General features: G+C 42.0%; 1 protein-coding gene across 2 annotated transcripts in view; it reads right to left on the bottom strand.

Annotated features, from left to right (window-relative positions):
* The window catches only part of mynn (myoneurin), a 75,499-nt gene extending 58,902 nt beyond the window's left edge, over window positions 1-16,597 (bottom strand). Inside the window, exon 1 of one of the 2 annotated variants that reach the window (XM_051922883.1) lies at window positions 16,454-16,597. The gene's annotated coding sequence lies outside the window, so the exon portion shown is untranslated. The remainder of the gene's footprint in view (window positions 1-16,453) is intronic. The other variant, XM_028794745.2, reaches the window with a different exon arrangement.
* Window positions 16,598-16,948: the final 351 nt, after the last annotated feature.

Here is a 16,948-nt window from a genome sequence, read left to right on the forward strand (position 1 = left end):
AGCAGGACGGTGTAGAGAAGGTCAGCTGCATTAAGAGTGTCTCGCCTGTTGCAGAGCCCGCATGGGAGAAGCAGGTGAGACGCTAACAGAGAAGAAGCACCGGGGATTGTCATCTGTTTTTAAACACTGCTTCTTGTTGACGTTTTAACCTCGTGTTAAAGGATTGTTATTCTTGTGTATTTTAAACCTCCACTTCACAACTGTTTTAAGGATTATTTATTTAAAGATTTATTGAATGCTCTACTGCACTTTGGACACCTGTTTTGATTCTTTTAATAATCAGTTATATTATTTACCAGTGTTATTTATTAAAGGTAGACTACAGTATATATAATTTATCAGTGTTATTTGTTAGGAAAATTGATTTTTATGTTAATATATTTGGGGTGCAGAACGGATTAACTGGATTTCCATTATTTTCAATGGGGAAGTTTGTTCTAGATACGAGAAATTCGCTATACAAGCTCAGTTCTGGAACGAATTAAACTCGTATCTAGAGGTTCCACTGTACTTTCTCACCTAAAAGGCTCAAATGCCAAGATAGTATTTTTACAGGAGACTTGCATAATAAGGACCAGTTTTGGTTGCCAGTCACACACGTCCCAGCAAGAATCTTGTAGAAGGCAGGAACAATCTCTGGATGGTGCGCCAGCTCATCGCTACCACTGTGCCACCGCGCCCCCATGTTTAATACATGCTTTAAATCATTTCATCATAAAAATGATACAGTATCATTCTTTTCTCTGTACCTTAATATGCTGCTATATGACAGACGGTGGGCTATGACTTGCCTTTTCATGGCGACTTTGATTGTTTCAATTTCAGGAACCGTGAGACTTTCTGAACTTGAACTTTCGAGTGTCTCCTCTACTCTGTATCAATCCATCAACTTCCTTTTGCTGTTTATAACACTGCTTAAGCCAACAAATAGTTCATTTTTCCTTGCCTCTACTTTGCATTCACTGAAATTCTTCTTTTCATGTGCTTTTCTCATTGTCTTTTAACCAAATACTGAATGGGGAAGGTGATATTTATATTGATTAGTATATTAAAATATGCAAAATTCAGGGAGGAGTTGGGGTGGGATGGTAGGCATGTGCACATGCGTTACTTTTCATGCTGACCGGGATTTATGGAGCTCAAGTGTGTGGAAGTTGGCTTACGCATGGTTTTGTGCATCTTACTTTTTGTGTGTGTACTCACATTTCCACTTTTGTCCATACGCCGTGTTTTAGTGTGAGTTCTATGCGCAGCGTTATGCATGAGGCCTCTGGACATTGACAAATATTGATGAATATACACAAGCCTGGTCTGCAATAGAAATAAAATCTTTCTGCATTTCTCTATACACCATGGTTTATGCCCCAGTAAATACAAATCATCGTCAATTTACTAGTAATCCAATTGTCCATTAATCACTCAGAATATGGAAACAAATCAGAAAGCACTTTAAGACAGAGAAGCTTTTATCTGTTGCACCTCTCCATGATAATCACCTTTTTCTACTCTCTCAAACCTAGTCAGTATTTAATGTCATAATCAGACATTTATTAGTTTAAGTAAAACTAAAATGAAATGTACAAAGAGGCCAGTAACCCAGGACTCAAGTTGGCTTTTATAAAAGCACAAACAGTAGGTTTTAACAAAATGAAACTTTTTTGCCTTTTCACCATTAAGTTAGTTTCTCTTTTCATTTACTATATTTGACACAGCTGAGAAAAAGCGTTGCCCATCTACACTAGTAAAAGGTGCTGAAAACTATGTGATCACTGCCTTGGCCATGGTGGGGAAACGAGTTGCACTGCTTTTCTAATACGGAATGGCGCAGTTATTTCTGGAGATAGAGGGCTCGCTGAGATAGTTATTCAGCTGAAAAAAGTAAAAAACCAACAACTTTAGAAACATTTACCTATACAATGATAAAAAAAAATTATTAGATTGACCAGATTTGTGGTAATGACAACCTCCTGTACCAAATACCGCAATTAATAAAAACTTGTGACGTTGAAAGCTTTGGGCACATAATTATGTAGTTTGGGTCACATAATGGGCACTTTGTATAAAGTGTTATGCGGATGCACTTTAAAGAGCTACAGCACAAGCTATTCCACAGTGAAACACTTTGTACTGCAAGTGTGCTTTGAAATATTCAGAAAATGCTATATATTTCACAGTGATTTAAAATCTCTTACAGTTTAGACACGGGACAAGCCGTACACAAGGTGCAAAACTTGAAGCTGTATTTTAGCATGCAGGCAAACCTATTCCTTCATTTTGTTAAGTGCCTACTAAATTATATTCTTCTACTATTTTGCACAGTGACTCAACTGTTGAAAATGGAAAAACCCACATGGAAAAACTGTGCCACTGCAACAACTTCTTTGTTGGCAATCTGGCAAGTACAAATTATAAAAACTTGATGAAAAAGATGAGACAATGCTGTTAACATATTCCTTTTCGTGTAAGCTAATGTTTGCAGAGCAGTTTGCCCAGCGCTCTTAAGTGAAGCACAGTCCCAGCAGGCCACCTACACTCTGAGTTCCCAGCAAATGCACAACGATATTGATTGGATATTTGGACGTTAAAGTTTATGATTTGTAGGTTGCAAAAAACAAAAGACTGAAAACCATAACAAGGTTTTTGTTTGTTTTTTTTTTGTTTTTTTAAAATTCGGTACATCTGGTAAATCTAATTATTATGATTAATACTAATAATTTTATGATTTGGGTATTTTTCCTTGGCATCAGTTGAGTGTGGTTTTGCAGCCACATACAAATTTTCTTCAAGAATTCAATTCAAGAATTTCTTCAAGAACCATGAAAAAACATTTCTCCGAGTGCAAATCATTTTCTCTTGTGGTTCACTGTTGCTCTTTTCATCTCCTTCACCAGCTGACATCTTGACCAGTTGTTTCTCAAGTGATTCTTGTGCTTGTTTCTTGGTATCTTGGTCAAAAAAAAAAAAAAAAAAATTGATCTTTGTACCGTGGATCAAGGACGGTAGAAAGTACAGTGGCTGAGAGAATGCATCACTGAAGCGTTTTGTGTCAGCTTCTAAAAGTATGTTTTTCACTTTCTGAACTCCAGAATCTGTCTTGCCAGACATTTAAGTGCTTCAACAGATGACTCACATCCACAATTGTAGATGAATGCACGCTTATGTCTTTGGGAACTTGGTCAAATGGTTCAAGTAGAGTAATCATGTTTTCTACTAGTCCCCACTGATGCACCGTGAGAGAGGAAGGAAGCTCATATTCAGCACCATACACATCAAGAGTGCGCTTCTGATCGACCAGACTTTTCAGCAGATAATACGTGCTGTTCCAGCGAGTTGGGACATCTTGCTGAAGTATTCTTATTGGGGCACCTAGGTCTGTTTGTATTTCTCTCGGCCACAAAATACTGAGTCCTTAAAATGAGTAACTATTCATCTCCCAAATGGAACACAGTAGGAGATACTTCCCTGGCTCAACAAACCTTCATTTTCAGCGAGCTGCAAAGTGCCTAAACTTTTATTGCCACTTTCTTCCAAAGCACTTGCCATATCGAGAGAGTTGTTAAGAAGCACAACATGCACATTACTTTTTGAAATGTTCCAACTTCACTAACATGGAACTCAAATCTTGTGTGATAAAAGGTGCAGAATGAGAACTGGAGAACTCATTAGTATGCAAAATTAATCTTTCTGCTTCAAAATTTCAGCCAAACCAGTGTGCCATTAGACTCTACATGCTCATGGGGCTGACCTATGAGCTCCACATATCTGTAGTGAAGATAATGCTGGTGAGATTGTTTCTTAAAAGCTCATGTATATGTGTAGCAATCACATCATATAATGCAGGCAGTGAGACATCTGCAAAGTATCGCTGGCTTGGAAGAATGTACCAAGGTTCTAAATGGTGCAGTAGCTGACGAAATCCTCGTCTTCAACTAGGGAAAAAGGTTAAGTCATCAAGTGCGGTCATTTCTCTTATTTTAGAAGTTATGCCTTTAGCTCTGGTGCTGTCTTGAGAAAATGTCTTCATGTTTTGAAGGATATGATGTGTGAGACTACTGCTAGTGAGCCCGGTAGCGTCTGATTTAACTTTCGTTTTGGTAGCATTAACTGCTAGAAATATTATTTGTCCCCTCCTTTAACCGTCACCTTATCGTGGTGGAGGGGTTTGCGTGTCCCAATGATCCTAGGAGCTCTGTTGTCCGGGGCTTTATGCCCCTGGTAGGGCCACCCAAGGCAAACTGGTCCTAGGTGAGGGATGAGACAAAGAGCGGTTAAACAAACCTCCTATGAAGAAAAACAATTTTGGACGGCGTTTTCCCTTGCCCGGACGCGGGTCACCGGGGCCCCACTCTGGAGCCAGGCCTGGAGGTGGGGCTCGATGGCGAGCGCCTGGTGGCCGGGCCTGCACCCATGGGGCTCGGCCGGGCACAGCCCGAAGAGGCAACGTGGGTCCCCCTTCCCATGGGCTCACCACCTATGGGAGGGGCCAAGGAGGTCGGGTGCAGTGTGAGTTGGGTGGTGGCCGAAGGCGGGGACCTTGGCGGTCCGATCCTCGGCTACAGAAACTGGCTCTTGGGACGTGGAATGTCACCTCTCTGAAGGGGAAGGAGCCTGAGCTAGTGCGCGAAGTTGAGAGGTTCCGGCTAGATATAGTCGGACTCACCTCGACACACAGCTTGGACTCTGGAACCAATCTCCTTGAGAGGGGCTGGACTCTCTACCACTCTGGAGTTGCCCCCGGTGAGAGGCGCCGAGCAGGTGTGGGTATACTTATTGCCCCCCAACTTGGAGCCTGTACATTGGGGTTTACCCCGGTGGACGAGAGGGTAGCCTCCCTTCGCCTTCGGGTGGGGGGACGGGTCCTAACTGTTGTTTGTGCGTATGCACCGAACAGCAGTTCGGAGTACCCACCCTTTTTGGAGTCCCTGGAGGGGGTGCTAGAGGGCATACCTTCTGGGGACTCCCTCGTTCTGCTGGGAGACTTCAATGCTCACGTGGGCAATGACAGTGAGACCTGGAAGGGCGTGATTGGGAGGAATGGCCCCCCTGATCTGAACCCGAGCGGTGTTTTGTTATTGGACTTCTGTGCTCGTCACGGATTGTCCATAACGAACACCATGTTCAAGCATAGGGGTGTTCATATGTGCACTTGGCACCAGGACACCCTAGGCCTCAGTTCGATGATCGACTTTGTGGTCGTGTCGTCGGACTTGCGGCCACATGTCTTGGACACTCGGGTGAAGAGAGGGGCGGAGCTGTCAACTGATCACCACCTGGTGGTGAGTTGGCTTCGATGGTGGGGGAGGATGCCGGTCAGGCGTGGTAGGCCCAAACGTGTTGTGAGGGTCTGCTGGGAACGTCTGGCAGAGCCCCCTGTCAGAAGTAGCTTCAACTCCCACCTCCGGCAGAACTTCGACCACATCCCGAGGGAGGTGGGGGACATTGAGTCCGAATGGGCCATGTTCCGTGCCTCTATTGTTGAGGCAGCTGACCGGAGCTGTGGCCGTAACGTGGTCGGTGCCTGTCGTGGCGGCAATCCCCGAACCCGCTGGTGGACACCGGCGGTGAAGGATGCCGTCAAGCTGAAGAAGGAGTCCTACAGGACCCTTTTGTCCTGTGGGACCCCGGAGGCAGCTGATAGGTACCGGCAGGCCAAGCGGAATGCGGCTTTGGTGGTTGCTGAGGCAAAAACTCGGGCGTGGGAGGAGTTTGGGGAGGCCATGGAGAATGACTTTCGGACGGCTTCGAGGAGATTCTGGTCCACCATCCGGCGTCTCAGGAAGGGGAAGCAGTGCAGTGTCAACACTGTATATGGTGGGGATGGTGCGCTGCTGACCTCGACTCGGGATGTTGTGGATCGGTGGGGGGAATACTTCGAAGACCTCCTCAATCCCATTAACATGCCTTCCAATGAGGAAGCAGAGCCTGGGGACTCAGAGGTGGGCTCCCCCATCTCTGGAACTGAGGTCACCGAGGTGGTCAAAAAACTCCTTGGTGGTAGGGCCCCGGGGGTGGATGAGATACGCCCGGAGTTCCTCAAGGCTCTGGATGTTGTAGGACTGTCTTGGCTGACACGCCTCTGCAACATCGCATGGACATCAGGGACAGTGCCTCTGGATTGGCAGACCGGGGTGGTGGTCCCCCTCTTTAAGAAGGGGGATCGGAGGGTGTGTTCCAACTACAGAGGGATCACACTCCTCAGCCTCCCTGGAAAAGTCTATTCAGGGGTCCTGGAGAGGAGGGTCCGTCGGATAGTCGAGCCTCGGATTCAGGAGGAACAGTGTGGTTTTCGTCCTGGTCGCGGAACAGTGGACCAGCTCTATACCCTTAGCAGGGTCCTGGAGGGTGCATGGGAGTTTGCCCAACCAGTCTACATGTGTTTTGTGGACTTAGAAAAGGCATTCGACCGTGTCCCTCGGGGAATCCTGTGGGGGGTACTCCGAGAGTATGGGGTACCGGCCCCCCTGATAAGGGCTGTTCAGTCCCTGTACGATCTGTGCCAGAGCTTGGTCCGCATTTCCGGCAGTAAGTCGAACCCGTTTCCAGTGAGAGTTGGACTCCGCCAGGGCTGCCCTTTGTCACCGATTCTGTTCATATCTTTTATGGACAGAATTTCTAGGCGCAGCCAGGGTGTTGAGGGGGTCCAGTTTGGTGGGCTCAGGATTGGGTCACTGCTTTTTGCAGATGATGTTGTCCTGTTTGCTTCATCAGGCCGTGATCTTCAGCTCTCTCTGGATCGGTTCGCAGCCGAGTGTGAAGCGGCTGGGATGAGAATCAGCACCTCCAAATCCGAGACCATGGTCCTCAGCCGGAAAAGGGTGGAGTGCCCTCTCAGGGTTGGTAGCGAGATCCTGCCCCAAGTGGAGGAGTTCAAGTATCTCGGGGTCTTGTTCACGAGTGAGGGAAGAATGGAGCGTGAGATCGACAGGCGGATCGGTGCGGCATCCGCAGTAATGCGGGCATTGCATCGGTCTGTCGTGGTGAAAAAGGAGCTGAGCCGCAAGGCGAAGCTCTCAATTTACCAGTCGATCTATGTTCCTACCCTCACCTATGGTCATGAGCTATGGGTAGTGACCTGAAAGAACGAGATCGCGAATACAAGAGGCTGAAATGAGTTTCCTCCGCAGGGTGTCTGGGCTTTCCCTTAAAGATAGGATGAGAAGCTCAGTCATCCGGGAGGGGCTCAGAGTAGAGCCGCTGCTCCTCCGCATCGAGAGGAGTCAGATGAGGTGGCTCGGGCATCTGATCAGGATGCCTCCTGGACGCCTCCCTGGTGAGGTGTTCCGGGCACGTCCAACCGGGAGGAGGCCCCGGGGAAGACCCAGGACACGCTGGAGGGACTATGTCTCTCGACTGGCCTGGGAACGCCTTGGGATTCTCCTGGAAGAGCTAGAAGAAGTGGCCGGGGAGAGGGAAGTCTGGGCATCTCTGCTCAAGCTGCTGCCCCCGCGACCCGACCTCGGATAAGCGGGAGACAATGGATGGATGGATGGATGGATGAATATTATTTGTTAGCTGGTTCTTCATAACGGTAATTTGAGTTTGTGGTATGGAATGATTTAATTCTGCAGCCTCCTCGCATTACCTTATTTCTGCAGGTAGAACATACAGCAACTCTGTTGTCTTCCTTTCTCACAGAAAAATATGACCACACGGCTGACATTCTGCTTTACTAATGAATGATACCTGCCCAACACATAACCTGTGTAGGGCTCCTGTCAGCAAAACCAGGAAACCCCGTGTTTTTTGTTTTGGTGTGAGCGCAAGAGGGTGTGCTTGCATTACATGTTTTTCTGCAGCTTAATGCCTGTCTCACCAAACAAAGAAAAAAATTATACATTTTTTTAGGGAATTGACAAGGATGGCAAGCCAGAATTAACCAGCAGAATTGGTTAAAACATACATATGCGCTAATTCTGATGTTGTCCTTTTTAATGAACAACGATAGATAACAATACGGTTCCTGAAATAGCGTCCACCTCTAGCGCAAAGCATTCAATCATTCAAATTAAAATCTTTTATCGAGCACATTTATCTCGTTTAAAATTGTCCAAAATGTATCCAGGGTAAGATTCAACCTGTGAAAATTACAATCTAGCCCCAGCCTCAATGGGCCACATGTTAAATTAACATCATTCTGGAAAACAAATCTTTAAATGCATTTCATACCAGCCTTGGTGTCACAATCACTCCTAACTCATTAACAGCTGTGTTTGATGTACTCCAAGATGGGCTTAAAATGGAGAAGGAAAAACGGATTGTAATTCCTTATACCATACTACCAGGATACAGACTTCTCTTGCTCAACTGGAAGATTCCAAGCCCACCAGCTATAAGTTAGTGGGTAACTGATGTTCTATACTATTTGAAATTGGAAAAAAATAAATTCTCACTTAGAGGATATATTCAAAACTTTTTTAAAATATGGAAAGATCTATTTAATCAAATCTTAGAATAGACATTTATATTGGAGAAGAGGACATTCTATTTTCTTTGTTGTTTTTAAAGATTTGCTCAAGCTGTTGGGTTTCTTCTGTTTCTCTCGGGCGGGGGTTTAATTCTGGTTTGTTAAGTTTGACAATAGGAATGTTGTTTTTTGTTTTTTTTTTCCAAATAAAATCAATAAAATAAAGAAAAAAGGTGTGTTCCTGAACAAAAATAATTTTAGGCAGTCTTGTAAATGAAAGAAGTTATCAAATCTAATTGTTTTAGTGAAGAAATTTGCAAGATGGAGCACAATTGACCACAATACAGACTAAGTTAGTTTGGTACATGACGGGATTTCTAGCATAAGTTGACAGGAATAAGCATGCAGGACTGTAGTGATGCAGAAGATTTATGATGTTGTCTGGTTAAAAGCAATTAAATGCTTTATAGGTTAATAAAAGCATTATGTACGTAGTACTCCCTGTCTGACTGAGGGCCCCTGGAGCTATAATATGAAGCACCTTTACAGTTGTGCTTTAAAGTTTGTGAACCCTTTAGAATTTTCTATATTTCTGCATAAATATGACCTAAAACATCATCAGATTTTCACTCAAGTCCTAAAAGTAGATAAAGATAAAACAAGTTAAACAAATGAGACAAAAATATTATACTTGGTCATTTATTTATTGATGAAAATGATCGAATATTACATATTTGAGAGTGGCAAAAGTATGTGAATCTCTAGGATTAGCAGTTAGTTTAAAGGTGAAATTAGAGTCAGGTGTTTTCAATCAATGGGATAACAATCAGGTGCAAGTGGGCACCCTTTGTTATTTAAAGAACAGGGATCTATCAAAGTCTGCCCTTCACAACACATGTTTGTGGAAGTGTATCATGGCACGAACAAAGGAGATTTCTGAGGACCTCAGAAAAAAGAGTTGTTGATGCTCATCAGGCTGGAAAAGGTTACAAAACCATCTCTAAAGAGTTTGGACTCCACCAATCCACAGTCAGACAGATTGTGTACAAATGGAGGAAATTCAAGACCATTGTTACCCTCCCCAGGAGTGGTCGACCAACAAAGATCACTCCAAGAGCAAGGTGTGTAATAGTCGGCAAGGTCACAAAGGACCCCAGGGTAACTTCTAAGCAACTGAAGGCCTCTCTCACATTGGCTAATGTTCATGTTCATGAGTCCATCATCAGGAGAACACTGAACAACAATGGTGTGCATGGCAGGGTTGCAAGGAGAAAGCCACTGCTCTCCAAAAAAAAAAACATTGCTGCTCGTCTGCAGTTTGCTAAAGATCACATGGACAAACCAGAAGGCTATTGGAAGAATGTTTTGTGGATGGATGAGACCAAAATAGAACTTTTTGGTTTAAATGAAAAGCGTTATGTTTGGAGAAAGGAAAACATTGCACTCCAGCATAAGAACCTTATCCCATCTGTGAAAAATGGTGGTGGTAGTATAATGGTTTGGGCCTGTTTTGCTGCATCTGGGCCAGGACGGCTTGCCTTCATTGATGGAACAATGAATTCTGAATTATATAAGAGAATTCTAAAGGAAAATGTCAGGACATCTGTCCATTAATTGAATCTCGAGAGAAGGTGGGTCATGCAACAAGACAAAGACCCTAAGCACACAAGTCGTTCTACCAAAGAATGGTTAAAGAAGAATAAAGTTAATGTTTTGGAATGGCCAAGTCAAAGTCCTGACCTTAATCCAATCGAAATGTTGTGGAAGGACCTGAAGCGAGCAGTTAATGTGAGGAAACCCACCAACATCCCAGAGTTGAAGCTGTTCTGTACGGAGGAATGGGCTAAAATTCCTCCAAGCCGGTGTGCAGGACTGATCAACAGTTACCGGAAACGTTTAGTTGCAGTTATTGCTACAAAGGGGGGTCACACAAGATACTGAAAGCAAAGGTTCACATACTTTTGCCACTCACAAATCTATATATATAATTCACTAAGGCAGCCGACCATGGCAGGCAAGACGCAAGACAGAGCCCCGCCCACCAAAAATTCACTAAGCAGCCGAATTGGCACACAAGATAGAGACCATGGGATACGCACGACAGAGCCACGCCCGCCAACTCACAGAGCCTCGCCCACCAACTCTAAGACCATGGGATACGCACGACAGAGCCCCGCCTGCCAACTCTAACCCTCTTTTCGTGTCCACCCTCGCTCTCGAGGCATGCACACTGCCTGCTCATGTGCCAGCACGCAACACCTCACCAAACACCACCTCAGTCACTTTCGTCTCTGCTACAGTCCACATGCACCTCTGAGCCATGTTGTCTTTTCATTGTTCTTTTCGGTTCAGGCTGCTTTTCTGTATATAATCCACCAAGTCGCCCGACCATAGGATACACACGCACGTAAGACAGAGCCCCGCCCACCTACTCTAACCCTCCTCCCGCGTCATGGGATACGCACGACAGAGCCCCGCCCACCAACGCTGACCCTCCTCCTGCATTCACCGCAATGTACTGGAGTGTAAGACTATCGCAGCTGCTACCTCACAAACTGTCCTTATTCCCCGGATATCCCTGACCCCATCAGATTCAAATTTGCCTTTTACTTTTACATGCAGACAATTTCCTGTTAGTTTGGCCTTTGTAATGACAATTAATAAGGCACAGGGCCAAACATTCTAAAAGATATGCCTGTATCTGCCAAAACCAGTTTTCAGTCACGGACAATTGTATGTTGCTCTCTCCAGAGTTCCACCTTTCATTCACTCACAATCGTATCCTCAAACCCACCCCATTTGGACAACTGTGTCTTTCAGGAAGTGTTCACCCATCAATACATAATTATGCGGTGCAGCGGGTTGGCTAGTATGTAATATTCGATCATTTTCCTCAATAAATAAATGACCCAAGTATAATATTTTTGTCTCATTTGTTTAACTGGTTTCTCTTTATCAACTTTTAGGACTTGAGTTAAAATCTGATGATGTTTTAGGTCATACTTATGCAGAAATATAGAAAATTCTAAAGGGTTCACAAACTTTCAAGCACAACTGTACCTGAGACAACTGATTAAAAGCACAGTGGCAAAAAGGCCAGTGCAGAAATGGAACAATAGCATGTGTCAGATTCTCAGTATCAGAAAGTTTTAGGAATAAACCAATACAGCAGAATTTTTGCAGAGGTACGTTTGGGACTGTATTTATGTGGGTTGAAAAAGAAAGGAAGGAATTAAATATCACAAGAAAATTAATTTTTGAAGTTGAAGTTACAACAGTATTGTAATGACAACATTTAGAGCACAGTTTGTGCATGTGTAAGTAAGGAACTGTCTTGTAGATTGAGAATTGAAAAAAATAATCAACAACAACACTAATATTATATTTAGAAATTATAACAGTTATTATCACAGAGTGAATGAAAATGAGTTTATTTCTTTAAGCTGGCTTTAGTGAAAACATCATGGAAGGAATCAAGCCAGACATAGGCCCAAAGTTAACCAATGCATTACTAAGCTGCGAACTAACAATATATCTGCTGGTAACACTGGACATGATTTTAATTTCAAATGCTTTACATGGGTGGCATAACTTGAAGTGCTGTGCCCTCTCTGTATTCAGACCCTGATACGATACCGGGTGAATGCTATAGAACTTTGTTCAAAGTGTTAGCTAGCCTTTAACACTCATCCCCATTTTTTGGACCTTGGAGCTGGATGAAACAACAATGCAAATTTTTTTAAAACTGCATAAAATCATTTGTTTACTCTCTGCTATAATTAAAGTACTGTGTTTTTCCGTTACAATGCCACATAGTATGCCTCAATAACATGCTGCAATGTTTTTTTGTCTTCTCTCAATGATTATCAGATTGCAGCATCACAGCAACACCTGTGCCCTCGGATCTCTTGAACATGCTGATTCACATGCACGTGATTTGACTGACAGACTATTACCTACTAAATGAGAGAGATGATTCAGCTTTCTAATGACACCACATTCCAGCTTCTATAGTTCAGGTGTTTTTTTTTTCTTTACCAAATATATATTTTCTGACAGATTTACACTGGCCTTCAAAATGATACATAGGTTATGGGTTTTTAATAATAGGAAAGAAATGCTATGGGTACTTATTTAAAAACCGTATAAAAATCCTTCAAAACTGTTAAAACTAGACTAGATAGATAGATAGATAGATAGATAGATAGATAGATAGATAGATAGATAGATAGATAGATAGATAGATAGATAGATAGATAGATAGATAGATAGATAGATAGATAGATAGATAGATAGATAGATAGATAGATAGATACTTTATTAATCCCAATGGGAAATTCACATTCTTCAGACTAATTCCTTGTATATAATTTTTCATCAATCCTTTCATGTCAACTAGTTTTCTAACACTTTATGTAAAAAAAATGCATTTTCAGGAATGTGAAGTAGTTGAAAAATCTCCAAGTTCATTAAGTATGTTGAATGATTTTGCCACTAAAAGAAAAGTGATGTGTAAATGACTAACTTATTTAGTCATCCTTTTGGCACAACGCATTAAGTCAAAACACAGTTTTATTCATGATCAATTTTGATCTACATTACACTGGAATTTGACAGAAAACAAAAAACTTGAAGCTTGAAGAACCAAACTGTGACAAACAGCTCTGTTCTGTTGGCTGGAATATTCCTTTAAAATATATTAATTTATTTTAGTGATGCTTCACAAATAGGAATTGGCTAATTCATGCCTGAACTAATTCTAGCTGTATTTTAAATAAGTATAACTCAAAATGTTCTTCAACATTTTAAAGGTTAAATCTGTGCGATATGCAAGTAGCTCTACGGTGACACTTGAGGTAAAAACACACACACATATACATACATACAAAAACTGGGAAATAGTGGCCTTTAAAAAACACAGTGGCTTTGCTTCATTTCCACCATTCTGCAGCATGCTGCAACAGTTCAATCCCATCTCTCCTACCCTGCAGTATCCTCTTCTTCATTGTTCATTCTTCTTCATTCATTCCAATTTGAAGTCTCCCTATGCTTACTTGCAGGTCCAAGGTAACACTACTCTCTCACTTCCCACCTCTTTGCAACTTCCCTAAAATTTAATACCGCCTTCTAACCATTCATCAAAACCCGGGGGTTTGGGTTCGTTGGGGGGGGGGGGGTGTGGTTTCGCAAAAAAGAGAATTTTCACAGGTGACTGCGTTTTTTTACACCACTTCCTGTTCCTAATAAGTACTGAACAAATTATTGTATTTTGAAACATTCAATTCCTGGAGAGGTATGCCAAGAAAAAAAGGTAGAGAACCCCTTGCCTAGAGATATCAAACAAGATTAGATAACATATATGTGTCAGTAGTCTACTGTATTTAATCATTTATTTAGATTTTGATAGGTAGACCTGTTAACTTATTTGGAACATACATTTTTTGAAAAAGGCACAGTTGTTATTATTTTGAATCGAAGCGAAGACCAAACTGTCAGGTACAAATCAAAAATCGAACTAAATTGACAAGTCACCATCAATTCACAGCACTACTTGTTGATATTTCATAAGTTTTTTGTTTTTTTTTTACTTTGTTTTCAACACACGTATTGTGTTTGCAATCTTACTGTATTCCAACACCTGTGGAAATAAGAATAACATTCAGAGTTCATTTTTTTTTGGTAAAAATGTTACTGAATTTTGCAGCTTATTTTGCTGTAACATATGTGCACCACATAACTAATTCTCCAGTTGTAAAAATTCTGAAAAAGAAATTAATTCTGAGAGGCAGAACATGAATATTAAGTGAAGGATGAAGTTTCAGCCAATTAAAGTGGCAGAAAAAGGTCAGAAATTACACTGAATGTAACTGGTTTGTGTGGGCTCCTTGGCTCCATCTTCCTTGTAGGTCCAACAGACTTTATTTTAGTTTGGTGAAAAATATAAAAGTGGCTTCTTGTGTGTATAGATTTGGCATGTTCACCCTGTATTGTACTAATTGCTTCCTTGCATATGCAAATAGAACTTGGAAAAATTCCTATCTATCAGATACTGCACAGGAAAACTGATAAGATTAATTTTAATGCAGTTTACTTCCATTAAATCGTAATACTGTGACAACTGTCTGTCTGCTCCCATGGACCAATTTAGTTAAAATGAGGCACACTTATTCTTCAATGAAATCTGTCGAGACATCGTGAGTAGATCACACTGTACACAGTTTTACAATTTTAAAATCTCCCATTGAAAAGCACTGGTGAATTTGTAAATTTAACTTAAAACATATAAACATTCTGTGTAACTTCAACTATGAATTAGTTCACTGTTTTAGTTTCACCTTGAGAGTGCTTACACTAATTTGTATATTTTTTATATTTTCCTCTTTTTCACCTCCAACAGCGGTTTACTGATAGCAAACAGATCCCCTGGCTGTTTGCGTGGGTGGAACTGAAATGCTCTCATCAGCAAGTCCAATTCAGTACAAGCAGAAACTTCTGCATGCATCTTCTTCCTACCGATGATTTAAGTCTAAACAGGTAAGCTAAACGATCTTACAAATTTTAAAAGAATAAAATGGAAGCAAGAAAAACAAAAGGTTATCTACATATGAATAAAGAACCCTGTAGGAGGTGCCATTTTACACAGGGTAATTAAACATTTAGTCAGTATTAAACTGGTAATAAACCAACCTCACATTTCCATTATCTACACATTATAATGATTAACACTATCACTATAATTTACTAGGGTAGCCAGATATCCAGGTGACTGGAACAGTCCCAATTTCGACCTGTGTGTCCTGGTAATTAACTGTAGAATATCAAAACTTCATTAAGAACTTGTTTGTCCTTGTGATACTTTTCAAACTTAACACAAGCATACAAAATCAGACGTTACCATTTATGTGTGTTCACATCGAGTACTGTGTAGCATCCTGTTGGTTTCCTTTGTAAAAGTGTTTTTGCCAGTGCCCTGAACCCTCATTGTTGAGGATGTGATTAAGCTGGCACTAAACAAATGTCAATGGGCTTTTGTGTGTGAGCATACATGCTACAAAAGTGTCTGGGTTTGGGGCTTTGAAAATCTGGTCAGCCTATAATTCACCATCAGAGTGGTCAGTCACTGTAATAAAGTTTGCCTTTCACTTCTGTTATTACCCAAAATTTGTCATTATTGAATAGTATACAAAGTCCCATTTCATGAAAAATGCTACAAACAGGCTCAAACAAAGAAGGAATTAATTACAAAGGATTTTCTGGGTAGGTTAACTGTCAATTGCAAATTGTCACTGCGTGTGAATATGGGGCATATGTGTGCGTGTGTAATGTGTTTATGTGACTGGTGGTGCTCTTTGGACTAGAGTCCTGCCAAGGTCTGTTTTCAGTTTTTTTGCCCAATCCACCCAACCTGCATGTCTTTGGACTGTGAGAGGAAACCCATGCAAACACGGGGAGAACATGCAAACTCTGCGCAGGGAGGTCCCAGGAAGCGAACCCAGGTCTCCTAACTGCGGGGCAGCAGCGCTACCACTTGAAGCAAAGAAACTCAACTTTATAGCGCCTTTCTACATTTCTCACCACTCGCTGGCGCTTTACTATTATAAAAGTGCCATGGTTAACACCTACTTTTACACAAAAGTAGCATTTCCTGAAAACAGCTTGTACAATCGAGGTCGTAACAAGTTAGCAGTCTAAAGAAACCGTAGAAACGACGCCAACAGCCGTCAACAAACATACGTAACTACTCACGCTAAGGCGTGTGGGAATTAACAATGGCAGAAACGCCGATTCGAAGAGAAAACACTCCGCCGCGCGACTTTCAATTCGTGTCGGAACAAAAGCCGAGCGTCTATGGCACTTCTCATAAAGCAAAAGGTACAGGATGTGTTTTCTGCTAGAATCCCTACAACCACATACATAATAACAATAATAAGCATACATTGCGAGCACCACTATGTTTCTTCACTCGCTGATGGATTTATCTTTAGTTTGTCCAAAGCAGGAGAGTCCTCCAAACGTTGTAACAACAGAGCAAGTCATTTTAAAACTAACCTGCCATAAATATCTGGTCCATGGTGCTCATCCAGCCATTTTCCAGCAACGTCACGAGCAGCGTCCATTAACTCTTTCACCAACAGTAAGGCGTCACTTCCGGGAACTGATCGTCTTTAGGTCTCGGGTCGAATTGGAAGAGCATACTGTAGGAAATACGTATTTGTAGTGCGCGTGCGTGTTTGTTATTATTTATACATTAATTTACGGTTCTGTACTTGCACAATGATATTCATGTAGATGGAGCAGCAGGGGTCTGTATTTGCTCATAAGTAGTGTGTAGTTTGTCAACTAAATATGTGCTAACAATATTTTTTGATTTGAACACGTTGCTATATATAGCATAAATAGGGTGACCAAGCGTCCTCTTTTGCCCGGACATGTCCACTTTTTACGTCCTGTCCGGTTTTATAAATTCACGAAAAATGTCCGGTTTTTCATAGGACCATTACGTGTACATGTAAATTGACTGGCGTTTTGCACACAATACTAGGG

Source organism: Erpetoichthys calabaricus, chromosome 2 (assembly GCF_900747795.2).
Source record: "Erpetoichthys calabaricus chromosome 2, fErpCal1.3, whole genome shotgun sequence".
NCBI lineage: Eukaryota > Metazoa > Chordata > Cladistia > Polypteriformes > Polypteridae > Erpetoichthys > Erpetoichthys calabaricus.